Here is a 27900-nt window from a genome sequence, read left to right on the forward strand (position 1 = left end):
GTTGTCACACTGCCTTTCTGATCCGGAATAAATTACATAAACTGTGCTCCTTTCAGCCAGCATGCAGAGATAAGAGAATGCACGGGTGAATCTTGTGTCCATTCTGTCATTTTGTGTGCCAGGAAAAATAGCTCCAAATGAAATATATAAACAGAAAATTGTTTTAAGAGAAATGTCCCCTTTTAACACTTTGATGTCAACCTGGGGAGTAAATAGTTAAATGCAATGCCACCATATAGCCACATGAAGGATAATACTCAGTTTCTGATGTTCTTTGTTTTGGAAATGAGGCTTGCAATTATGTACTTCTAGTTTTTCACTGGCTTACCTATCCCTGTAGGTTATCCTTTTGTAATTGTTTTTCTGTTTCTATGGATAAACTTATTTTTACTTAACAGAGCTTTTAGCTGATGATCACTGTTCTTTACTGTTCTATTCTTCTACCCATCCTTTAATGAAAAGTAGTGCTGTTATGATTTTAATAAGACTGAGGAATGCTCTTATCTTCTGAACACTGCCTATTGCTATTATATTTTATGGCAAAAAAGGGGACTTATTTGGATCATTCTCATATACAAACTTTATTTTGCTGTTGAATGGCTCAGTTCAAGGTAAAGAGTCAAGTTAAACTAATTATGATAATAAACTGTGTTAGAAGACCTAGAGTTCTAAACCAGCAGTTTGAGAGATGGAGAATTCAAAGAAAAACTGTTGTGATTTTTCTAAGGAAAGGATACCGGAATGCAGTTTCCTCAGTCCTCATTTCATAGAATCATAAAATTATTGAAAGAGATTTGAGGTGAGCTTGTGTCCTTTTACATTTCAACCAAAAAAACATGCAATGTGTATGGAAATATCTCCTTGGCCAGGGAATATGGAAATTTCTTTGGTCTCTGAAGAAAAACCATGATGGTTTACTTAAGAGAGAAAAAGAAAACAACCTTGCTTTCTCCTCTTAGGTGGTTCTCTCTCTCTTACCATGGCAGAGTGGTCTAATGTACATATATTTAATATAAGGGAAAACACCTCTTTTGAAACTAAAATAAATGTCTGTGCAAAGCTCTAATGTATGTTTTACTCACAGATGATGATCTGTGTATTAGAAGGTAAAGAGTATGGAGCTTTTGCTACTCTGGTATATTTTAGCACCATTTAGCATTTACAGTGATGCACAAAAGAAACAAAACCCTTGCAGTCTGTAATTAATTTAATATCTATCGAGAAATTACTAACTTGCATTAGAGAAGGGTTATAGTTTTATGTCTTATTTAGCCAAATTCTCAATGTGTTGGAAAAATAAGTATATCCATTGCTGAATAACTCTGGGATGACTATCATTGCCTGCCTGATTGGAGAGGCTAGTTTTGGTAAAGAATTGGATTTAATCTACAGGTCTCTTGTTCAGAGTGTGAAGAGGCCAATAAAAACAGCTGGAAAAATGTTGATGTTGGCCATGAATTTACATAAATAACAACTTGCTTGCTTTCACATGCATACTCAGGGTGATATTGCAATGTGGACTTGGGTCTGCGGAAGATCCAGTTTATTTCCAAATTCTGCCACTGACAAATGGCACATGGCTTCTACATGTCTCAGATTCCCTCTCTCTAAACCAAATATGTGTTCCTGGCCTGGGAGTTTTTGAAGCACTATAGGATAATAATGATTTGCTGTTAAGGTTTTTCATGGCTGAGGCTGGAGGGCCCTTAGTTCAAGTCCCCTGCTCAGGTCCTTGGGCTGCTAAGCTTCATGCTCCTGTCAGAAAGCTTTAGACCTCAAAGAACAAATGGTGCTCTTGGCATACGTACAAGCAGCTATTTGGCTTTTGTGTTCAAACCTTCTGTTTAATTTCAATTAACTTAATTTTAATTAATTAAATTTAGACATCACGGTCTCTGGTCTGCCTGTGAAAACTGTTTGCAGTGTGCAGAAAGCCGGGGCGGCGTCTCCACTGAGGTGACTTTATGGTGAAATGGATTCGAAAGTCCAAGGCCTTTGGTCAGTGAAGCAGCCCATGGCCGTGTTTACCCACCATAGTGGTGACAACCAGTATCTGCCCTGGTGTCAAAGGAGTGCATGAAACACCCAGTGAAAATAGCCTGTGTCTTCCAGAACGTCTTCAGCTGGCTAAAGCAAGCAGTACTTGAGGAGGGAGTAAATAAAGCTCTTGCAGACCACATGCTGTCATAACCTTTCCCTTCCCCCCACCCCCCTTTTTTTTTCTTTTTTTTTTTATTGGCCATATGTTTTAGTAGTCTAAGTATGTGTCAGCAGTAATCCAGGCTCTGCTTTTAAAGGATGATTACCCAGTTTGTTGCTGAAGTGAGACTTTTTCTTCCCCATTTAATTAATTTCTGTGAGGGTTGTAACCGTAAACCTTTTTTTTTTTTTTTTTTTTTTTTTTAATTTATCACAGATTATTCTTTGTGTGGCTAAATTTAACTCCCATCTATTTTTGCTGGCTGCCGATCTGTTCCCAGTTTGTATGATGGAGTGTGGGGGGGGGGGGTCAAACAAACCAGTTTGTTCCCTGGATGCTAATCTGAATTTCAGAGGCGCTGTCCTTCACCCCCGGGCTCTGCTCCCCTCCCCCTGCTCCCTGATCTCTGCAAACAGCCTCTTCGGGTCTCTTTCTCCCCTCCATCCCACCCCCCACTCCAGCCCTTCTTTCCTCCACTGGCTCACCAGAATAGTAAATGTTGATTATCCTTTCCTACTCATCCCACACTCCAATTCTCACTTAGGGTGTTTGATGTACTAGGGAATTAATGCTCCTGAAATTCAAATTATTTAAAAGCCTGCTGGGCTGTGTGTTGTATTAAAGATATCATGGTGCTTTTTTTGGGAATTAAATTTTAAGGATTTTCATGGGTTAAAGCAGGTACAAGGTTTTCTGATGAATTAAAAAAAAAAGGTGGTGACCTTTTGTCAGGATGTGATAAGAGTCATCTTTGTTTTATATAAAATAGTGATTAGGAACTCCCCTCTTTAGGGATCAATTTCTCAGGTCACCTTGGCAGAACAAGGAGGGGTTACTAACTAGCATTGGATCCCTGCTTGTAACCCGTCTTCATGGTAGTTCTTATAGCATGGATACAGTTAACTCCCGTCTTGCCTAAAAAAAGGAATCATGGCTAGTGGGCACGCACAAAGGTGTTGTCCTTGCACAGAATAAACCCTCCTACCTGATATGTGGAAAATAAACAAACCCACAAACATACCGCCCTAGTAGATTGAAATGTATGTATGTCGGGGAGGAGGGGAATAACACGTAGGAAAAGATTTATGCCTTCCTTTGGGCTGTTGCTTGGTAACAGAAAATGCCTCTTAAGCCTATTTTTGGAGAGGGGAGGGGTGAAACTTGATTCAGTGACCATCTGTCCCAAGCTGGTTGATTTCCTGTTGAGCTCTCCTTTGTTTCTGTCAAACAATTGATTCTTACCCTTTACAGATAAGAATACTGTTGGTGACATTGCCCTGAATCAGCAGGTTGCCTTGTGGCAACCACAAAACAGACCTATTAATTTTAATAATTTTTTTAATGTTTAAGAGGTTTTGTTTTTTTGGAGGCTACTGACAAGTTTTACTGGGATTTATTTATCTGTGTTGTGGTTTAGGTTTTTAGGTTTTTAGCTCTCTGGGATTGCCTGCAGTACAATAGGCAAGTGTAATAAATGTAATTGAAAGATTCTCAGAGAAGATGTAATAAGCTGGTTTTTCACTCTGAAATTGTTGGGGAAAAGAAGCCATGGTTTTGGTCCCATTAAGCCTTTTGTCAGTGGGGGGGGAGCAGAAGTTAATTGAAGTCACCATTGAAGAAATCCCCACTGTTTCTGTGAAAACAAAACCCAGATTCTTGTTGCAAATGGAATATTTGCTATTGTTCTTGCTTAATTGTCAGAAAATCATTCTCTGTTTGAAAATCATTTCTCTGCCTCCTGATGTTTGCTTAGTAGTAGTCTGCTGGATAGATTTGAACTCAAGTTATTTTTAAATCATCTGTTTTATTTATATTGCAGAAGCCTGTATTTTTCCTTTAGTTTTATGCATGCAGGGTACAAGGCCCATGCATATGCCAATATGTGTGTGGCCTCTGTAGCTGTGATTATTTAAAAGCATTCCAATGCCACTTTCTTCCCTGCCCTGAATTTCAGCATTCAGAGAAGCATTTCATAGTTCCAGGTATCTGCTGAAAGGGAATGAAGGCATGTGTGACACAAAGAGACAGGTAATATATGCAAAAAAAACTAGTGAAGTCACCCAATGCAGTAGGAAGATGATAGTCACTGTTATTTCCTTCAGTCATTGAACCTCTTTCCTGGAGTATTTCCATTATGATGTGTTACAGAGGAGGGTGAGAAGGAAAGACTTCCAATACAAATGTCTTGGCATCTTACAGGTCTTTGCTTATTTGAGTTTAGCCTACTTGCCACTCAGTAGATGAAATTTGGAGGTAATTCCCAAAGGTCACTTCACAGACTTGGAGGTGTTAGAAAAGTTAATTTCCGTTTCTCTTCTATTTTTCCCATGTGCTTTCCAGATTGCTTTCCACAGGTAGGTTGCCTGCAGCTTTCAGCATGGTCCTGGCTGCATGTGGACTCAGCTCCTTTGGAAGCCAATGGCAATATGCCTACTGGACAGTGATTTAGTGCATGGTGAGTCAAGGGATACCTGAGAGATTTCCATCCTTTCAAAAGAAAGCTGCATCTGTGATTTGGCTCACTAAGGGAGGTTCACATCAAACCATGTGAATGAGCCCGTGGCTTGGGGTCCATCAGCCCTTGGCTCCTTGTTGGTTGCCCATTTCCTCACTCCAGTCTCAGCCTTTCCCCCTATTTTGCTGCTGTTTGTTTGAAGCATAGTGGGATCTGGCAGAATAACTGATCTACTTGAAAAACAATGTAGTTTTCCAGGTTACTTTTCAGCTGGATTAATTCCTTGATCCAGTTTACCCACTGAGTGGCATGCCAAGCTTGACTGGTGCAGTGTAACACAATGGGGTGGAAGTGATCAGTACTGAGTAGATTTTTTTTTTTTTTAAATTTTATTTTTTTATTTTATTTTTTCACAAACTCTTCACAAATATACTGTGAAGAGTTTTTAAGCATACATTCTCATTGAGAAATCCTACTTTTGGATTTTACACTGGACAGGTATAAAATTAATTGAACCTGCGTATGTGCGTGCTGCTTTTTGCCAGGTTTTTTTTTTTGTTGTTAGAAAGTGATAGGTAGCATCAACATGCCTTTTGGGTATTTTCTGTCTGTCTTGAAATTATACTGAGATCAAAAAAATCATTTGTAGAACTAGTGCTAACTAGGTCGATGTTGACCTGAGATTTTAAACTTGGCAGTGAAGGAACTGTTCTGAATTGTTTTAAGAACTGATTAAATTTTGTTTCTTCCTGCAGAGTTATTTTCGTGAAGGGAAAAAAAAACAAACTGGGAATTTTATTTCACGCTTGAAATAAATGAAAAATGGAGCCCTGTTCTAGATACTTGGAATTCATTTTTTTGTCTGACCTACAGAAGATGATGAGTGGCCGTTCTTCTTGGAACCCTTAAAAGAGCATTACTAAGCTGGATGACTCAAATGGTAGGGAACTGACAAAAAGTCCAGTTCTTCCGGCATCTGGGGCAAGCAGCTGAGTCTGTGACCTGTGCAGATGACACAGTTAGAATACAGTCCTGCACTTGTCTCTGTGCTTGCTCTGCCTGGGTTGTACTGCGCTTCTCCCCTTAGAACAGATCCGACATGCCCTTTGTTCCCAGATAAGAGCATCTTCAGATGTGCCAGTCAGGAGGCACAGCACCTGTGGCTTACCCTACAGAGAGGACGGCAGTAATTCTAGAAAGGGAAGTTGGTGGAAGACTGGCATCTGCTTGCATTCACCTTCTCATGTTGCTTTTGCAGGGATGGAATTATTTATGAACGTTTTTTCCCATCTGAATGCTCTTCAGTCAACCAGAGTCTGAAGAACTGCTATTCAATGTCAGGGTGTTTGGCAGGGGTTTTCTTTTGGGAGGGGGAGCACAGAGGTAGGGTCATGATGAGCTGCTTCTCCGTGCTGGGTGAGTTCATTGTATGTGCCTCAGGTACTATGTCATTGTCATGCCAATGTCCCTGTTGTAGTTCTGACTCAGCTGACATTTACAGAGCTGACGGCAGTGCCACCCTTAGTACGAGTTTGAGAAATCTTCCTCTCCTGTGATAAAAAGGCCTATATGTGGTTTGCAGGACAGAGTTTGGGCAGTGTAGCACTGACTTTATGCTGTAAGGATAAGAATGATGCAACCCTTCCCTGCCCAGCCAAAATCCCCAGCTCCAAAACCACATGCATCAAAGGTGCAAGTGACAGGCTTCCCTTCCAGGAAGGTATGGCCATCAGCACCACTGACAGACTCTTCAGGGAGAAAGCAACAAAGAAAAGGCTTTTAGAGAACCTTTTGTTTCCAGCAAATAGCTTTCTGAAACTACAAAATTGAAACTTAACTTTGGGAAGGAAGAACCCCATGTTCTTCAATGGAGTTACTTCCTAGTGTACCACAATCCTGTTCTGTGTTAGAAGTTGCTGCTTAGGTGAACACTCACCTTTAAAAGAGCTCCAGGCCTTGGGCATGCTGGGCTGTATCCAGCCTCTAATCTTTGCTTAATGTTCTGGGGCCTAAGCTAATGTTTCAAAATGTACTTTCTGCATATTTCTGAATAAAATGAGCTTTTCCTTTGTAGAGATGAGCCCACTTTTCCTTTGTAGAGATGAGCCCATTTCCCACTCAGGAGTAGGGAATAACCGCTCCCATATGTATCTAAAAAACATGTGAGTGGATCAGAAAGTATTCTTCCATTGATTTAATCTAGATCTTCTTTTTGATTTCACTTGTAAATTGCAGTTGCCTGGAGATACACTGCTGTTTTGCTCTATGATCAGTGCTTTGAAAATGTAACTTTGGTGTTTACTAACAATGTTTAACCTGATCTAGACATTTCATATAATGCAGTATGAAACCAGAGAATCTGGACTATTGCATGTTAAACAAGTGTTACCTCTGTCAGGTATTGCTTTATATATGTGGGTCAAGGATTGCAGAAGACTGCAAATAAGTGGAGGATGTAACCCTTACGTGTGTCTATGTTATCCTGGAATGGCAGTTTCTGTGAATAGAAAAGAAATACCTTATCAGCTGAAAAAGAAGTGAACCAATGTAAAGCAAGGCAAGGCCAGTGTCTCTGAACTGCTATTACTCTCTGGCTTTTTGATGTAAGGATTTTTGTCATCACATGATGGCCAAGTAGACCAATACTTCTACTTTTTCTTTTCCTTTGCTGAGCAAAGGTATGTTCATTCCTTCCCCACCCTTATTCTCATGAAGTTGAATTTCTGGCTCATTTTTCCAATGGTTTTGCCTGGAGGTTTTTTCAGATTGCTTTCCTAAGTGACTAGATAGCAGCAAGGAATAAGGGGACAGAACTAAAATTAAACTAGCTAAAGCCAGCAGCTGGGAGATCTTTGTTCTGTTTGGTCTTGACCACAGGCTTCCCAACAGACATTGGTGGGGGTGGGGGCATGGATCTCAATTCTTTATCTTCTTAATTTTCTTTTCCCACATCATGAGTAAAATGAAAATAAAGTGTTACTTAAATAAGCAGCTAAATTATTCTTAGTGTTGGTGTTGAATTAACATACTCTATAAAGCCTGTAATAAACTGTGGGCTTACAGAAATATCCTGGGAGGATGTGCTGACTTTTTTTTGTTTTTTTTTTTTCTTGCAGTACATTTGTTTAAAGTGAATTATCTAAGTACCATGAAAGTGGGTCTTCATTTTACTCTTCTTTTTGGAATGCAATTTATTAGTGATATCCAGAGGGGTCAGCAGCATAAATAATGTTTGTTTCGAGTCATGTTGGGTGCAAAGGAGGGGGGTCCACAGTGAAGAGCTGTTTTGTTTGGTGTGGCTGATGAGGAGTGAGGCTGGAATTGCTCATAGCTGTCATTCAGGTTTTGTTTCAAAGTCCAAGGACCTACTGGGAAAAACAAAAAGCTAATGAAAGCTGACTGTATTTCAGCCTAAACCCTGTGGAATCCAAAATGATGTCCTGACACTGCGTGTATTCTTATTCTCCTGCATTCCCATGGTTACTAAGGTAACAGGTTTTTAGAGGCTTTACATCTTCATTGTCAAGTATTTGCTACACTTATTGTTGCTGTTTGCAGATTAGGGCAATTTAAACAATGCCTTTTGAAATGGCGACCAAAAAAAAAAACAACAAAAAGAAATATAGTAGAAATAGATGTAATGAATCAATTACCTTCCCTTGTGTAAATTTTCAGCTACATCTCAGAAGCTACACACAAAATGTCGCACTGGTTTAGTGTGGGGATTTTAGACAGAGGAAGATGCTTTCTTTTAAAGCTTGTTAATTACAGAAATCCGAATACAGATGTGAGGAGTACCAAATGTGACTTGGTGCCTTTTTTGACTACAGAACTGTGAAGAAACGGAAGTTTATGTTTGTGTCAGGGTATTGTCACTCTACTTACACTACATCTGAGACAGTGACCCGAATCTTGTAAGCTGTGTTATCTACTGCATCTGTGAAATCATACTTGAAAAATTAAGCAGCTGGGGGAAAAAAATACTTTTTTTCTAACAAAGTCAGAACTCTTGTACTTGAACATACTTTATTGATGCTCCTCTGTCCATTTAGATCAAGCAGAAATATGCTCGTTCAGATCTTCACTGTAAAAATGGATTATAGATGAGATGGTCTGGCTTGTAAGTGTATCTCCAAGAATACAATATTCAAATTGATTTACTAACTGCTGACTTCTTGCAAATTAGTGCATTGCTGCAGAAAAGATCTTTAGCATCTGTGCTAGGAGAATTGTTTTTTTAAAAAATTAGTGAAAGTAGTCAAGTCTTTACATCATGATGATTTGTGCTACGCAGCTGAGATATGGTACGTAATGATTCCACTTTGTCTGACAGAAATAAAATGTTTCTAGTTGAGAAGAATCCTGCTAGACAGAGGAACTACAGGTAGTGTTCTCCCTGAGTGTCCTTGAAATGAGTCTTTTGCCATGGACTCAAGAGCCCTTTGTTGGACAAACCCATGCAGTGGGTGACATCCCCATGCTGCTGAAGTGAATCACTGCCAGTGTCCACGCTGTCTCCATCTGGGCAAGACTCAGAGTATGCCCTTAGACCACTTTTTTAATAAAGGTGGGTTATATGAAACAACTTTATTGCTGCTTATTTCCAACTAAATATAGTTTCTTTGGAAGCATAAGGGGTGGTGGTGGAGGGGCCCTGTTAAGCACCATTTTATTACAGTTTTGCAGATGCTGCTGATGGTGGTTTGTGCTCAGCCAGGCATATGCCTGGTCTCAACCATCTCTACCCCCAATATCAGCAAGAGGCAAACTTTCTTGAGGTAGACAAGACTTAGGAGTCTAGTGTTTAGATAAGTACAGAGCAGATTACTCCAGAAAAAGGGAGGTGACAGATGGGTGGCTGACGCCAGAGGGGTGAAGCCGAATGCAGACTGAATTAGTCCCTGCAACCAAGGACAGAAGGTGCTTGGCACGCAGCTCTCACAAGTTATCATTTTAAAGTGTTTGTAGGGAAGCCTTTAATTTGATTAGATCATTTCCTTAACAGTTTTGTACTTGCGGTTGTTACATTGCCCTGGAAAAAAGTGTGATTTGACATCAAAATGGCTGCTAACATGTAGCTTTATAATAAGCCATTTATAAATGATAAGATTTAAATTTTTCTGGTACATACAAAAAGCTGAATTATGAATGTATATGTATGTATGAAGATAGGTATACTTTTGTGAGATTACTGAAGGAAAGGTCATCTTCCTTCCATCTCACTTCAAAATATGTATAATGCATAAAAGAAATAAGGTGTGCAACTCAAAAAAATTATGTAGTGCGTCATAAAAATACAATTGTTTGTTAAATTTTTTATTTTGTTTTTATGGGATTTTTAAAACCTGTTTAAACCTGTTGTTGTACTTTCAGCTGTTATTTGAGTTTTTTGAAAGTTGTAGAACAAGAGGGGAAAACAAATTTATTATTAGTTCTTTCAAAGCTTTTGAGATTCAAAGCTACCAGTATTCGATATGTGTCAGTTGTAAGCTTACTAGGAGGGCTTGTAAATTCCTTAGTTGGGAAAAAAAAGTCTCTGAACTGTAAGGTTTTAAGGACAGACTTGAATGCAGAAGGAGCCACAACAACTTGTGTTTAAAAAATAAATCAAACAGAAAAGTCATACTGCTGTTTGCCAAATTGGGGATAATCACTGAAAACTAATGTGGCAGGAGGCTGTAGCACCCTCTGGCAGAATTTTTCCATCCAATAATAACTATCTTCTTTCCCTACTTGAACAGGGATGAACTTCCACTCATCTCTGATGTATGGAGTGTTTTAGAGGAGTTTGGAGGGAGCCTCCACTCTATTAGGGAGCAGGGAGGATATCAGGGTGTTTTGTTCATGCTTTGGCATTCCAAATCTGATCAAATATAATTTAAAAGCATTTGTATGGGCCTCAAAGGAGCCTCCCAGTTGGCAAATGAAAATCAGTCTTGCTCCTTCCTTCTTTTGGTCCCCCATCCAAAAGGCAAGAGCAAGTCTTACACAAAAACATGTTTTTCAACCCATTTTTTTCATCAGTGCTACCTCTTTTGGTTTTTTTTAAGCATAATTTTTATCCCTTTTTGATCAACTTTTTAGATTCCAGTTTTAATTCCTGTTGAAAACTTCTCTTTCATGATAATCTTAAGAAAGGTTTCTGTTGGATAGGCTCATTTCTTTTCAAGATAATTATTTCAGACAAACTGAAAGATGTTAATAAAATTATATGAAACTTAAACTTTAATGAGTCATTAGGTACATCTTCTCATGTCCTTCCCTTCAACGTGCTGGTAACTGATTAGATTCTAGATTTACTGGGTGCTTCATAAGTAGCAGTGCCAGTCTTGACAGTGAATTTGAGATCAGAGTTTGGCAACCTTGATTTTTTTTTCAGCATTGTGTTTGTTGTTGTTTGGTTTTTCAGTTTTGATTGATTTTTGGGTTTTTTAATAGAAGATGTTTGCATGCCTTTATTTTTAAATAGCAGCCAGAAGAATTTACTTCTTACTTACCTCTAGATCTTTCAGCAGTAAATAATTACCATTCAGTGAGGAAAAGGGTATTTACCTCAGTAAGAACCAACTGTGGTTGAGCACCAGAGAAAACAGGAGGGGTTTCTTTTTCTGTATGGTTTGGCTGTTAAAAGCAAATTGAATTTAAACTCTGAGTTGACTTAGGTGTTTGCATTCTAATATATGGCATGCATTTCTGCAGTTGTCTTAAAAGATTTTAAAGACTGAAAGTGTGGGTAAAACCAACAAGATGAATTAGTTGCTGGAATGTTTAGTGTGCTCCTGGCTCAAACAAAGGAATGACTTTTTTTCTTTGTGGGTAAAAACAACTTAATGCTTTAGCAGACATATAATTTCTAGACTAATTGCATAGTTTTTATAACCCATAAATGGGTTATAAATTTGCATTATCTGCAGCAGATGCAAATGTTTTCTTCTGAGCCATTAGGCAGCCTACCAGTTTATTCCCATTGACAATGATGGCTGCTGAAGAGGCACAGACATTGCAGGATCAACCTATAAATTTAATTTCTGGCACAGTGGAAGCTCTTCAAAGTGTCTTTTGTTGGCAGAGAAAATTCTTGCAATATAAATAAGTATCTTGCAGCCCGCATTGAAGAGAGATGGAATGAATGTAAGAATATTAATTGGGTTTTGATGAAGTGGTTTTCTCTGGGAGAACAGAACAGAGAAATAATTCAAGAACTCTTTTAAGGCTGCAAGATTTAACTACTTTATATCTTTTTCAAGCAGCCTGTGCTGAACACCATTTGCTATATAAGAAACACTGACTGAATAAGTTGGGGGGTTCTCCTCAATAACTATGCAGTTATTGCATAAAAGAGAGACTGATGAAAAGCAGTACAAACCTATTCTGTTCTCATCCTCTTTTTTTCCTATAAACTGACTTTTTGGAGTTTCCACACAAAATTCTTAAAGAATGTCCCATTTTTTTGACATGGCAGCTCTCAAATCTGTGTGGAAAAGCTGTTGGTCGTGAACTAGAGCTAAAGTAAATAATTAACTGTGTAACCTCTTCATCTGACACTTAGTGTTATAATAGAAAAATTATTATCACATCTCATTTATTCAGACTAAATTGAATGTATCCAGTGATAATTAAATAGGCAATTTTTAAAATGTTTGCATTAGCCTATTAATCTTTTTCTTAATTAAGTGTATGGGGTTCTACAGCCGCTGGTTAGATAGGTATTGGTTGAATAAACTTTTGGAAAGAAATTTCGGTGTTTTTCAGCTTTGTTTCACAAAACTAAAGTACTCCTAAGGCCAAAGAAGTACAAAAGATCAGTTGCAACTAACTTTGGTTTGCAGCAAGGAAACCAGTGGAAGCCAGAAGGCCAAGGAGGTTGTCTTCCATCTGTGCTGAAGATGCAAAGTCATGCTATCTATAGGAAAAGAAAGATGACATTGCCCTTTAGCCTGGGTTTAATGTAGGTCAGTTGGGTCACCAGATGACATGACTTTAATGGCCAAACTGCTTTTAACAGTTGCCTTGGGCAGTGTTTAATTTCACTGATCCTTGCCAGCCTACAGGAGAGGAGAGAGGAGAAATCCACCTTATCTTTCGGTTTTCACACAGTGATGATTTAATCCTCTTTTGTACTGAAATTTCTCTAATGAAACCTATTACCTAGTACACACTTGTTATAGTTGAACGCAGCCCAAGTTTGTATGAAATTTCAGAATGAGTTGACAGAGAGGTTTGTTTGTGTTCTTGGGCTGATCAGCTGCCATTTTTAAGTTGACCTATGGTTTATTATCTCTCTTGCACATGCAGTATCTTCCTTCTCTCTGCAAACCAGTGTAACAATCAAGCATACTGTAATAACAGAAGAGGAAAGATAGAGCTGAATTGCAGTTGTCCCACTGTTTTTCTATCTGGTTGATGGACTGGAATAGCAGTTCAGAGAATATAGAATGTTCTCTTTTGGAAATATCTCAGTATATAGATATATATATATATCTTAGAAAGTGCCTGGATGTCTGTCAGTTTTGTATAGATGCTCTGAATGGGCTACTGCCCAGAAACAATGCCATTAACGTGCTATCTTAATGGTCTGTAATGGAGGGGGGGAAAGACAAAGAAAAGCAAATGTTGAGGCATTAATGGGGGAAAAAAGGAAACCAAAGCAAAAAAAAATTATTCTGCCATGCGCATGCATCCTTAGGATACCTACATCTTGAACGTCATGTGCAATTTGTCTCCTTCCTCTTGCTTTTGTGATAACACATATTAAAAGTGGAAAAATACAGAGAAATAAATAAGGTCGATCCAAGTGTAGAACAACTACTATTATGTAAGGAATAACTACACTGACTAGACTTCAGCCCTGCAAGTCAGACAGCTGAGGTCCATAAAATACTGTGGGGCAGAAGGTGAGAGCTGTTCACGTCTTCTGGAGGAAAAGAACTGAGGAGCATCAAATGAAATTAGCAGGGGCTGTGCTGAATGGAAACAAAAGGTGATAATTGCCAGTGTGAGGTGGGTTATCACACTCCTTTCTCAGGTCCCAGCCATGGTGTTTTCTAAAGCAGCTGGATAAATTTATGGTTCCTGTTAAATGAGCCTTGAGCTGCAGATCAGTGCAGGTTGGGAGAATAGTTCAGATACTTATGACTACAGGAACATCACGGAATTTGTGTTCTTTGAGTATCTGCTGTTGGCCACTGTGTGACCTAGGAAATGAGGCCTCTAGTCTGACTTCTAGGTGTGTCTGACTTTTAGGTTGATCTGACCCCTCCATTTTTCTTCTTTGATTAGTGTGGGCCACAGTGTTGGGTGAGGTGGGCTGCAGAAAGTGTTCCAGGTCTGCCCTATGCTCACAGTGCATTTTCTGCAGGCAGTGTGCCAGATGAAAGCAGCATACAGGTGTCTTGTCTGCACCATGTTGGTTTGATAGGTAATAAAATTAAATATTAACAAGCAATTCCAGGGGTGCCAGAACTGAAGAAGCTAGTTTCCTAAAGATTTGTCTCTTTCTTTGTCAATAAACAATAATTTAAATTTTTTTCTGTATTTAGGATGTGGTTAGGATCAGCCCTTCCAATGGCTTCCTGTTTTACTGCCATTACAGTCAAATGTCCTGCCTAACTGGCTAAGTTTCCTCATGAATATTGAGAAAATGAAATATTTTTCAGAGCTCTGTTCCTCTGTTTCATTTGGATGGAATTGTGGGTTTCAGAGGTGGTTGACAGAAAACATGTAATATGAGCCATGTTTCTCTTGGAAGCCAGGCAAACAGAAATAGTGCAGAATAATTAGAAATAATACAAAAAAGCCAAAGAATCCTTCATCATACTGCAAAGTAGTAATAATATAGTTGAAAAATCACATGAATATAAAAAATAGATTAATGTTCATCTTTCTAAAGTTTTGAGTGTAATGCAGGTTAGTTCAATGCTCATGGCTGTGCACAGGAGCAGTGGGGTATGTGTGACATCCTATTTTTCTTACATTATTTAGTAACTGACACACGCTGTGTTCTTACTGGTTGTTAACAGCATGTGAATTATGAGGCCAAAGGGGTCTCCCTCATGACAATGGCTAATGATTGCAGAAATGCAAAGGTCATGATCATGACTACTTTTTTTTAATGCCAACTGGATACCAATGACAATTACTGAACTAGACAGTTCTTAAAGGGTCAGTTTATTGACTTATCTTCCCTGCTTTGGGAGGGGTGATGGAATCAAAGCAACTGCCTGGCTTCTGTTCTGATTTAAGTGACTTTAGCCTTGGATAGTTTTCCTTTATGTTCCCATGAAAAATCAGAGCAACTCCTTCACCAGTTTTTTTTCTTTTTTTTTTCTGTGAGGGGCTACTTGATTAGAAATATTATTGTCATCTTTAAAAGAGAAAAGCAAATGAACTTCTTAAAACATATTTTGTGGTTTTGAGATAACTTTCTTTTCCTTCTAACCTCTAGTTTAAACTTTAATGGAGGAAAAAAACTTAGTGGTTTTGCACTTACAGATTGTAAGTAGTGACTGTAGTGTACTTTTTAAAAATAAGTTTTTTAAACAAATATGAATATTGACATCTTCGAGCTAAGCCCAGGATGTTAAATAAAGCTCTTTACTTAACTATGGCTGAAAATATGTGAATGAATAGTTTTGGTTTTCTAACAGACAGAATGTGTTTGGAGGAAATTGCAGCTGTAGGACAAATGGCCATGGGTTGTATCTTCTCTTTCCCAGCTCAGATGTTCAAAACTGAGTGTCCATGAGCTTAAAATTGTTTCTGAATTAATTCCTCTGTAATGCAGTGACCTTACATCTGTGGGATGCTGAAGTCTGCACTGCAGTGTGTTCAGTTACCCCTCACAGTGATTAAAAATTTGAAGTGGAGACATGAAGGCTGTTATTTGTTACTTTGAAAACCATACTTTCCAGTTACTGTGCTGAGTGATTTCTGGAGTAGTAAAATCCTAGACTAGTATTTTGAGAGAGGGCAGGTCACACATCAGGAAGTTGAGTCACAGTTGGAGTGGACACAACCCTAGGAAGTATTCTCCTTAATAGCCTGAGAAGACAAGAGGTATTAAATGACCTAATCTTTTTCCTGTGAAATTTTTGTTGTTGTGACTTTATTTTCCTGGTTGCCAAGACTAAATGTGGAGGTCATCTTTTTTCTTTTTTTTTCTCTTTTTTCTCTCTACGCAGGAAAGTTTCATCAATGTGCAGCTGGTTAGTTTGAACCTTGCCTGAATTTATGGCCTTCTGATGCAGGTATGATAGGAATATGGTAGATGTGATACTAGAACTTAATTTTATCAGTTTACAAAACTGTTGATTAATTACTAAAAAGAAGACTTTGGCTTTATGATAAGAATCTTTGTCTCAAAAGAGGCTGGAAATTATGCAATCAATGACTTTGTGTTTGGTAATAGCAAATCCATATGAAATTTGTCTGAAGTTAAAGAAGTTGGTCTAAAGCCAGATGTATCAATGCAACAGCGTTGCATTGAATGTTCTTGTTTGCCTCCCTTTGGGAGCTGGGGAGTAGTGGTGGCAAAATGAAGGTTAAAAGTCTTGCCAAGGTTAAAACAGGCAGTGAAGGAAGAGTCACTTTCAAAAACAAATGACAAGAAACAGCAAATACCTTTCGACAAATTATATTATTTTATTGTCTTAAACAACTATAGGTGAAATTTATAATTTGCTGAGATTTGCAAGTGGTTTCTGTGACACAATTTAGTATCCTAGTGCTTTACCAGACTTCAGTCATATGGCTGAAACTTTGGCTTGTTGAACAGCTGTTGAAGGCTATTCTGTGCCCTTACTTCAGCTGTTTGCAGTTTTTGGCATCAGGCACACAGCTGGAGCAATTGCTTTTCTTGCAGAAGGGAAAATACTGTGAAAACATTGTTCTTGATTGGTTTTGGTGGTTTGTTTTTTTTTTTAAAATCCTTGCTGTCTAATTACTTTGTACTTGGCAGGAGTAGATTTAATCTTGAGTTTACATCTTTGCTGTCTCTTCAGAAACTAGCCAAAGCTATTTAAGACCAAAAACTTTGAGTTTATTCATGCTCAGAAACTTGCTCATGCTGCACTGCTAAAATTCCACCTCCTCTATGGTTCTGTTACAGCCTTTAGTTGTACCCCCTGATCCTTACAGCCCTTCTGAAGTTAACACTTTGAAGCTGAAGAGGTTTTTAAGGGTGGCTGTTGTGTGTGTGACTGTATGACTTTACTGGCTGGATTTAGGCGATGTGTGGTGGAAGATGGTGAGGAAATGGAAATCATCATGGGGGGAGTAAACAAGGAGGCTGAGAAAGGTAGGGAGTCTTGGAGTGAAGGATATAGAACAAATTGAGAAGGAGATTGGACTGCCCATAACTGATTCTGAGGGCTTTGAAACTAAAGGGAAAGCAGATGTTAAAAGAAATCAAGGTTGGCTGGATGAAGTGTTTGAGAATCAGAAAGGGAAGTGAAGGGTGTTGAAGGCAAAGCTGGGTAGTAAGACTGAGAATGTGTTGACAAGGAACCTGAGAACTGCTGAGATGAGGGGGGGAAAAGGGTACTGAAACCAAGTGTTTCTAACAGATTTATATACAAATAGGCAATATCATTTGTAATGAGTCATGGGATGATGGGAGAGAGTTGCTGAATTGGGATAAAATTTCAAGAGTGGGATGAAACCCCTGTAGAATGACAAGAACCGGCACAGTGTGGCCTAGTAAACAGGATTCAGATTAAGAAAAGGGACTGGTCTGGAGTTTGACAAAACAGCTGGGAGTGGAAACAGTAGGGTTATATCAGAATAATATGTTTCCACAGAAATTTATCCATTGTAATGCCTAAAAAAAGGATCCAATTTTTTGGTCACTTTTCTGCTGTGTTTTGGGCTGACCCTGGCTGGACACTAGATACTCACCAAAATCACTCTATCACTCCCTTCTTGAGCTGGATGGGGGAGAGAAAATACAGCAAAAGGCTTGTGGGTGGAGATAAGGACAAGAGATCACTCACCCATTGCCATCAAAATAGACTCCAATTGGGGAAGTTAGTTTCAATTTATTACTAATGAACTCAGGGTAGGGTAATGAGAAGTAAACCCAATTCTTTAAACACCTTTCCCCCAGTCCGCCCCTGTTCCTGGTCTCAACATTATGGGTCCCCTCCCACTCAGAAGTAATATTCTGTGATAATTCTCTTCCTGCTCCCCTGCAGCAGCACTATCAGTTCATCACATGTTGTCTCTGCCATTCCTTTCTCCTCAGGGGAGGACTTCTCACACTCTTCCCCTTCTTCACCAGAGGGTCCCCTTTTCACAGGGTGCAGTCCTTCAGGAACAGACTTCTTCTGTGTGTGTCCATTATGGGGTCACATGTCCTCCAGAAAATCTGCTCCAGCCTGGGCTTCTCCCTCCATGGGCCCACAGGTCCTGCCATGAGCCCGCTCCAGTGTGGGTTTTCCAAGGGGTCACCAACTCCTTTGAGTAGTGTTTTGGGCCCTCCATGGGCTCCAGATGGGTCTCTGCTCCACATGGAGCTCCACTGGCTGCAGGAGCACATCCTGCCTCACAGGCTACAGGGGGTTCTCGGTTTTTGGCTCCTGAGCCTGGGGCACCTCCTCCTTCCGCTTCTTCCATGACCTTGGTGTCTGCAGAGCTTTTTCACTTCTTCTCACCCATCTTCCCAACTGCAGTTGCAGTAGCACATAAACTTTTCCCCCTTCTTAGCTCTGTTATGCCAGAGGCACTACCATGGTCACTGATGGGCTTGGTGTTCTTCTGCAGCATGTCTGTCTTGGACTCCACTGGCATTGGCTCTGTTGGACACAGGAACTTTCTAGCAGCTTCTCACGGAAGGCATCCTTGTACCCTTCCACCACCACGACCTTTCCACACAACCCAAATACATACTGTCAGTAAACATCATAAATCTTTTCAGTGACAGGGTCTTGCCTCATTACTGGTGTTCCACATGAAGCACCTGACTCAAGGAGAGGAACTCCAAAGAGCTTTGCTGCTCCCGGCGGACAGGCAGACACAGGAGAAGTGAGCCACCACAGTGTTCTCGCTGATCTGTGGGAATACTGGTTTGACTTCTGCTTGTCTCCATGAAAACAGACCATCAACTAATGGTTGCCCACCTCCTCCCCTGTTCGTGGGTTAATTATCGCCACAGATACTCACAGCAGTCTGATCACACACTGCTGGAGCCAGGACGTTGGTGGGTTTGGCTTAGTTGTTGGGTCAGGCTGTGGCTGGGATAGAAAGGAGGTCACATCAGGGTCAGGAAAACCCAAGGTCAGAGACCAAAGAAGTCCAAACACATTAATCTTGGGGCCAAGGCAGGGGTGTGGATAGCCGGCTGTGATGTGGAACGTGGGAAGGGCCGGTGTGCCAGAGTAAGCATCAAAGCCCAGAGGCTGGGCTGAGTCTGGACTCAAACAACACACCAGAACACAGGAATGCTGAAAAAGGAGGCTGGTGAAGCAGGATGGTTGGGAATGAGTCCCAGAGTATCAGAAAGGCGGATCGAGGATTAGATGTAGAAATTGCAGCATAATACATAGTTTTAGGAAGATTGGCAAGCCCACAGAAAACCTTCTTTGAAGATCTACCTGCCACTCTGATGGTAGGGCTGAATTTGGGGCAGCTGTCAGGTGGGGCAGCACAGTGGGGGTCTCCTTTCATAAGAAAAGTTCAATCAAAGCACCCTTGTAAAATGTTTTTGTGTTTTTTCCTTACTTATTGCAGATGCCTAGGCCTCACTCTGTATGGAGCTTGTTCCACAAGTGTGTTTGTAATGTGTGGTTGTTTCCTTGTTTTGTCCTGGGTATGGCAGGTACACAGACAGAAGATAAATATTTTTATGGTGAAATCACATTCTGAGCTCTGATTTTACAAAGCTTTATGAAGAAGGTCCTGAGAACACAGTTAGGAGAGTAAAATCTGTTCTGTGGGAAACAACTGAAGCCACAAATTATTACAATTATACACTTGGCTGTTTCAGAAAATTAGAGTTACTGACTTTTCATTGAGAAAAATAAGGAGGTGTGTGTGCAAGCTGGTCTGAAATGTTGAAAGAAGAAAAAGTAATTAGTGAGGTTTCATGTAGGTGAAACCAATCTCACTTACGAAGGCTAACTAGCCCCTCATTTTCATGACTGTAATAAACACTCATTTATTCCTGGCTGCTGGCAACATAAAGTAGCTGAACAATTAGTGTGGGATGGGCTCATCTGTGGGTGGCATGTGAGGTAATACCAGTCATTCCTGAGGGGAATACTCATACCTAGCTACCTCTATTTTTACCACCAGTAGCACACTCAGTGGACGGGAGTTCTGCCCCTCTGGCTTCAGGGTAGCCAAAATGGAGCAAATGTGGGTTTTGAATCTGAATTTCCATGGGATTTTGGCTCAAACAAATCAAGTGGCTTGCACTGCCCTCTGTAAGGTAGAATTCAGGTAGAATTAAGCTTAAAAACTTGTACAAATAAATGAAAATTTACAGTTTTTGAGATGTGGGAATTCTGTTGACCTATTCAATGTTAATTCAGTGCTCTGCATGTGGAAGGAGAGAAAGTAGAGACAGAAGTGACTTGATGTTCCTTCAGACCGTCTTAGTGTATAATGCAGGTCAGAGGAGTTTCCCAGTGGTTTTCATGCTAAATCTTGGAACACAGGAGTGGTATAATAATTTTATTTGATTTAATTTGGTTTTCCATCTCTTAAATTTAATAATTATCATTGGCTGTTTGTTTGCCTGGGTTTTTTAACTTTTGAGGCACACACAAGGTGCTTTCCTACAACTTGTTTCACAAGACTAGATGATATTTTGGTGTATGAACTTTGAGATTTTGTGGGTTTAGGGTGAGGTTGCCTTAAAAATGTAATTTTTTGCTGGTATATCAAACTGAATCTGAGAAGCATTTCTGTGTTAAATACAGTTAGCTTTATTTTCAAATATTCTTTCAATTCATTTATTTCTTCCTTTCTTTTCTCCTCCTCCCAACTCCACTCCCTGAACTCTGGGAAAAGCCTATTCATTTGTAAAGCTTCATTCTTCTTTCAGGGCTGGTATTTTGGGAGGGCAGTCATACTGTCAGTTGTAAAGGGGCACATCAAAACCTGCAGTTTTTATTTCTTTTTTCTACCTAGTGGGGTCATCCTGCCTGGTTTTGGTGCAGATTGTAGAGTGTTGCACAGGATGGGATGGAGAAGGGAAACAGTGACAGAGTAATATACAGTGCTTAATTTAATAAAATTTGGTTTTCTGTTTTAAAGCCTGAATTTTTATTTTGTCCTTTTTGTAACACTGGCTTTAGAGGAACATTTAAAATAGTGAATCCATTTTCTAGGTTTAGAGAAGTGTTGTTTATTAGGCAGCAGTTGCAGGCAACTATAGCAAATTTTTTTGTGCCTACACACAGTTTAATAAGGTTCTAATGACAGTAAATTTTACTAAAATATTTAGTATTACTTAGGAGAACTGCCAATCCACAAATTTCCTAAGTATGAGGACGTGCAGTTGGTGCAGCCACCGTTTGCTGTATCTCCCCCTGCCTCCTCCCCTTTGATTTACTAATAACTCTGATTCTCTTGAAAATTTTCTTCCTTCCCCACCCAACAACTGCTTTATAGCTGACAAAAATAAGCAATTTCCTAGCCTTATCCTCTACCTACAGAGGTCATAAAAATTGCTAATGGAAACGTTGTTGCCTTCTGTTGTGTGATTCTAATAGGAAACGGATCACTGCAATTTATGGGGTACTTACCCTTTTCGGTACATGATGAATGGCTCACTTCAAATGATGTTTCCTCATTGATTTCCAAGTATTTATCACCAGAAAAGACAGAGCAGGAAGAACAGCATTTAAACATGAAGTTGATTTTGAAGATGTTGTCTTTTCACTACGGTGTGAATTCATGGCAATATAGCATTTGCTGTAGTAGGGAAGCAAAAGATGTGAAGTCAGTTCTTTACATTGCTCTTAAGATTAGGTCTCTAATTAGGTCTCCCACTTTTTGTTATGCTGTATTAGCTTTCTTGCCTGTTCTTTGGTAGGGAGAGTGAGAGGCTTACTCTGTGTAGAGGTTTTGCTCACATTCTGCCTATTTGTTGCCATGTTCTTGAAACAAGCACATATGATATTTATATGTCAATAGTCTCTTTGCTGTCAAGCTTTTTTGGATATTTTCACTTAATTCACAGGAAAATCTATATGCAAATAAATTCCATGTAATATTTAGAAGGTGACTGAAATACTTGTGTTGGTGTGATGTTGGTTTATTTTGCTACATGAAGTATTAGAAGAGACCCTCTGAATCTGTTCCATTTCTGGCTGGTTGGACTGGACTGAATCAAAATAAAAACCATCTCTTTAGTGCCTGCAGTGTTCATACAATCTGTTTCTGTGTGTTGCTGCATGAATCACTGGGCAAAACCACATGTAAGCAAGGTAGGTCATGGGCAGATACAATCCTACAAAATATGTTTGTTTTTAAATTGCCAAGAGTAAAAAATTGATACATCCCTGTTCCAAGTAGGATAACTTGCTTCAAGAGAAGCATATTGCAGTTTTGCAGTTTGTAAGACTGGCTTAAATGTCATTGACTTGACAGTCTTTAAATACTGCAAATGGTTATAGCTATTCAGTAACTAAAATTTTAATATTTTTAAATGGTAAGGTTAAAACTTGTTTGCATTCTTCATTTCCAGAGTCCAATACTAGATAATTAGATAATATGCTAGCAAAAATGAGACTGTGTTGGTTAGAAAAAAGCGGGGAGTTTCACTAGTCTCTTCTATAGCTACTACTGCAATTAGGTTTATTATTAAATGGATATAAACTGATTTTCCATTAAAGAACTATATGAAATTATTGATGTAAAATGCACCTATTCCAGAGAACTTATAATAATTTTAACTTTTACTATGTAAGAGAGCATCTTTATACTATTATCTCACGTTATTTATCTGCTTCTTGAGATTAAAATTTTGCTCTTTTCTTTCTTATTGTAATGTGATTTACAAATTTTTAGTTTCAAGTCATAATGCAAACAATAGAAGTGAAGAATAAAATCTGCAGATGACAAGTGTGCAGTTTCCATTTTTTTCTCTTTTTCTGAAAGCTGTGTTGAGTAAATCTCTAAAAAAGCCACCAGGCTGCCCATGGATGTCTGACAAAAACCACTCTGTATTGTCTGCTTCCATTGCCAAGATTTATAGAATTGGTCTTCAGATGTCTCTAGTGTAAACATACTGGATGTCAAAAGAAAACAAGTGAAGACTGGCATACCTTTCTGAGCATATTTGCTCTAAAATGGGCTTAGTATAATGCACAATTTCTCTCTACATGAAAAAGCACTTTTCTGTAAAACCTTCCTTTTCAGCTGTCCTTTCCAAAATCAGCATTATCAAGTGTTCTGTTCTTAACTTCACCTGCTTTCTCATGCCACACTGCAGTTGCTTTCAAAAGAAGAACTCTCATACTTGTGAGATGTCTCACATAAAATAGCAACAAAAAACTGGTTACCAGCCTTGCAGAACTCTAGATTATATTGGTCATGTTCTGGGCTAAAAGTTGTCCTATAATGGGTTTCCTCAGTTCTCCACAGTGTTCAAGTGGAGCCACCACAGTCAGTGATTAATCTGCATTTCTGTTGGAAACTGATGTTAATTGGTTGGACACTGGGTAATGGTGTGAAAAATAGGTCCAGCTTTAAATCTGTGTAATATTGGAACATAAAAGATAATTGAAATAGTATCTTCAAAACACAGAAATGGTGTCTGACTTGTTAGAAGGCAAGGAATAACGATATTCTTTATCTTGGGTATGTGTTAAGAGAAAGGGAAGGAAAAAATATAGTTGTTTACTGTACTTCATTTCAGTTAAAAACAAGCATTATTCAATTCAATGTATCTGCTTTTCTTTGTAACTTAGGGTTTGGTGTACATGCTTGAGGGACAGAGGACAAAATGTACTTTTTGAAGATAAGAAATGTTCTAAATGATGAGAACAACATGCACTGAACAAGCACAAATCATTCAGATACCTCTCCAAATTGCACATGTTGAATTTAAGTGACTCAAAATTAGGTTGAAGTAACAATCTAAAAATACATAGAACCTCTTTTTTCTAAATCCTGCTTTTAGAATTTATGTTCTTATTGTACATCAAAGAGCTGTTGACGGCAAGTCTCTAAATGACTGGCCCAAATCTGAGTTGAATCATATTTTGGAATGAGCTGTTCCTAGTCTTTGTTCTTCTGAACCACTTTCTTGTCTCTGAAAACGATAAACATCTATATTTCCAGTCTTGCCTCTTGCTCTTGGTGGTGGCATGGCCTGCATTGGAAATCTCACATCTGGAGATCTGACATTTTGCTGCAGCTAATGAGCGTCTGAATCTTGATAGTCACAGAGCTGGAATGGGCTTGTTTGTAAGGCTGGAACAATGCTGGTTTTGGATAGTGCCGGTGAGTGTTGCTGGAAGATCTGTCAGTCGGGATTTCAAAACAAGGGCAATTGGAATAAAATGGTGACAGAATTTTAATAAAGTTAAAATTGCTTTAAGAGTGTTCAAACTTATTTAACAGGTATTTTTACCTTATTATCTGCCTCACACTGTTAATATGTAAATTTAAGAGCTGATTGCAAAAGAGATTATGCAGGTTCATGAAGTGTTTTAGCAGTACTACCCAATTCTTTCATTGCCTTTGCTGTAACTCTTGGTAGAGCTTCATGGAAACGCAGACCTCACTGAAGAATATTGACCTGAATTATTAACACCATGTATGGCTAAGAGTAGTCCTATGAAAGCTTTGGATATAACTTGGTTTTTCTTCAGCCAAATAATTTAAAATAATCATCTTAAATTATAAATCAGTAGTTCGTAGAGTACTCTGAAAACCATTTATATTGCTGTTTGTCTTTTAGAGCACAGGTGAGAGAGACTCATAATTGAGAGGAATCATGTTTTCTTTGGCAATTCTAGTGGAGGGTTGTTTCTTGAGGTCTTTTATGGAAATAGAAATTAAATAGGTGACTTAACAAAGTTGTGTTATCTCTAAAAACAATTATACTTTACTACTGGTCACGGTTGAAACTCTTTTTTTACTGTAGTCTAAAAAGCATTAAGTTTTTTTCATTGAAGCTGAATGTTTGAACAGAGGATTCTGTTGTAAATGAGAATTGCTTATTGTTTTGAGTTTCAGAAGGGCAGATTTTATTTAATGTCTGCTGGCTGTGTACCACAGACAGTGTGAGCACTCCACTGCGCTTCCTTCTTCAGGTGCTAGGTTCTGCATTGCTAGAAGGAACAGCTGTGGCTGTAAGCAAAAAGTCAGAGGAACTTTCAAAATTCCAGTTTGTTCCTCACTACTTAGTGCTGTTAAATAAATACCAACTAAGCCTGTTTTATGTACTGGGCTTTTATCTGTTTATTCTATGCCTTGTTTTTCTTTCTGTGTTGTTTTCTGCTCTATCTGAAACAAGTGGTATGTGTTTGCTGTTTAGTAACTTGCAGTTTCCCTACTTTTATTTGTGGAAAGTCAAAACTCCTGCCATATAAATGAGTTGCACAACTTGTCATGAAACTTCATCACTGTCAGTTGCCTCTAGTACAGAAATACATTTTGTTTCCAAAAATGCAGACTAACAAGTATTTGCATGTTTAGCGCTCAGGTACGTGACTTTTATTTTTATGCATCAGAACTTAATCACAAGCTCAGTAAAATTCTCTGCTTGGATAAAGCTGACAGCAGGTTCTTGCCCATCAGTATAGGGATGGAAAGTCATGTTCTTTGCTCTGTGAAGGGAAATGATCATATCCTACAAACAGCTGACTGGTGAAACCCCCCTCAGAGGGTCAGCAAGGAGAAAATGTCAGTCAGAATATTCTTTTTCAATACTCTGAGGAGTCATTCAGCTTCAGGATGGAGCTTCACTGCTGGAGTCAGCTTTTCCTTCAGTGCTCCTTCAGAGACTGATATTACACCTACAGCTCCTGGTGTTAATAGGACTGTACCTCCCTCTATCTGCAATTCAGACATCAGGATGGGAAGAAGCATTTGATCTGGTTAAACCTTGTCATGGTGCCGTAAATGATGACTTAGAATCTTAAGCAAGCCAGAAAGTACTAGTGGAAGTTGTTAGTAAAGCAGCAAGCAGTCTTTATCCATCTACAAGCATAAAATGCCAGTGAAGAAACAGGGAGATCTTCCTCCTTACAGTATTCTTGAGAGAAAGCATGTGTAGTTTTTTTACACTTGCTCCGACATAAATAATATTTAACTGCTCCAGCCTGGTTGGTATCCCTTGAAATTACATGCAGTTTATGGCAAGAACACCATGTTCACTTTTTGAATGGCTAATTTTACTCATAGAGATAAATAGTGGTAGTTGTTCTGGTATAAATGAATGAAAGAAGATTGCTTGGAGAACTGGTCTGGGCCAGATAGCACAGGCAGTTATTTTTGTGGAACGGTAAGTCCTGAATGAATCAGTCAAGGTCAGAATGGTGTAGTTAAACCCAGCACTTACCAAGTTCCTCTGACCCAGATGAAGGTCTTTTTCTTGGCAACTTCAGTAAGAAAACACTGGCTCTTATATGGCTCTGCCTTGGTTGTTCCATTGGTGAGACACAGATTGTGGTCTGATTTATATTTGAAACTAATATACATTTAAACTGAGTTGGACTTGCCCTGGCTGGCAACAGTTCACAGAGTGCCATGCCCTGGTCCTCTGTGACCTGGACTGGCTTCCTCTATGACCAGCAATTATCAAAGAATTGAGGGTTTTTAAAAGGTACGATTAACACAATGTCTACCCTTTATGTAAGTATAGAAAATAATTAAGTGAGCATATAATTATGCCCAAATATTTTCCTTATCTTTTTGGGAAGGTGAGGGAGATGAGTGGAGAGAAACCACAAAATTTATATATATATATAATATGTATATACGAAAAATATGTATTTCTACATGCAAACAGTGATTTATACATTGAGTATCTGTTTCTGAGAAGTGTGCAGAATCTTCTTTACATCAGGACACCTGTGCTTAGGTTACACCACATCAGTATCCTCAAAGATATGTTACCAGTGTGGGGTTTGGTGTATTTTGTAGTGTATGGTATCCCCCTTTAAGGATCCACTGTATAATGTTTTCCCCTCGAAAACTGGAATTTCTCACAATCTTAACAGTAAGATATGTTAGAATTTGGGGTAAGTAAGGGAAGAGGAGGAAATTTCAACTGCTTTGTGAGAAAAATTATTAATTAGGAGTACCTAGCAGGCCCAGGAAGAGAAGGAAAGTGTGTGATTCTGCTCACAAGGGACAGTGAGAAGGAACTGTAATTCAATTCAGAAAGCATAATCTATGCAAAACTTTTTTTCTTTACAATTTCTGCTCTTTCAGTGTGCAGTAATGCTGACTGTCTCTACAATTTGTCTGGATTTTAAATCAGATCAGTGTAATTAGCTAACTTTACTTATTAGCTTGAGCTGACTCTAGGGGCACAATGGTTGAATTGGTTGCCATTATATTTGTTTAACTGCTGTAAAGTAAGATTCTAACAATAGGTTCCTACACTTAAATAGCACTGTCGAGCACTGGTGCCCTATCAATCAGTCAGACCTCTCCCTCCTGCTGTCTGCTCTGATAGACAGTTCTGCTGATGGGGGGACTCTGGAAGAAGAGATCAGGAAGAAGGGATGATGGATAAAGACCATCTCCTGTCCTGGGAGGAAATCAGAAAAATCCTTTCTTTGACTATCAACAAGCTGCTTTGTCAAGGTGTCACAAGATTAATTATGCTCCTGCAAGAGGAGAGAGTGGCTGTTTTCCGTGCCGGTTTTGGTGTAATGGGGTGGCATTCTTCTGAACCATGGCAGAGAATTGCAAAGAAAGAGGCTTAAGAGATTTCAGCCCCCTAACATCACTGTCCTGTAAGCGTTTGTAAAGCTCTTAGGCACACATCCACAGTACTGTGAAGTTCTGCCAGTGATTGATTAATCAAAGTGTTTGTTCCAAGTGCTGTATGGACTTGATCTCGTGAAACATTTGGTGCCAACTGCTGTTAAAGTCTGTCAGCATTATTGGTACTTGGGACTCTTTATATAGAATAAGCTTTCAGCAAAAAGATGCAGAAAACTTTTCCACAGCATAACAGTGAACGTGAAAACATGCAACCACTCACTAGTTTTTGGAGTTTATAAATCAATGAAAGGAAAAATCTCCAGTAAGTGTTTGGAGTATTTCATATTGAAGCTGA

General features: G+C 39.0%; 1 protein-coding gene across 6 annotated transcripts in view; it reads left to right on the forward strand.

Moving 5' to 3' along the window:
- Positions 1 to 27900, forward strand: part of GREB1L (GREB1 like retinoic acid receptor coactivator) — a 131307-nt gene that overhangs the window by 10929 nt on the left and 92478 nt on the right. For 5 of the 6 annotated variants that reach the window (XM_074549382.1, XM_074549401.1, XM_074549415.1 and 2 more), the window contains exon 2: positions 15836 to 15901. The exons of the other annotated variant lie outside the window; for it this stretch is intronic. The gene's annotated coding sequence lies outside the window, so the exon portion shown is untranslated. The remainder of the gene's footprint in view (positions 1 to 15835; positions 15902 to 27900) is intronic. 6 annotated transcript variants of the gene reach the window in all.

The sequence above is a fragment of the Zonotrichia albicollis genome, chromosome 1 (genome assembly GCF_047830755.1).
Source record: "Zonotrichia albicollis isolate bZonAlb1 chromosome 1, bZonAlb1.hap1, whole genome shotgun sequence".
NCBI classification, from domain to species: Eukaryota; Metazoa; Chordata; class Aves; order Passeriformes; family Passerellidae; genus Zonotrichia; species Zonotrichia albicollis.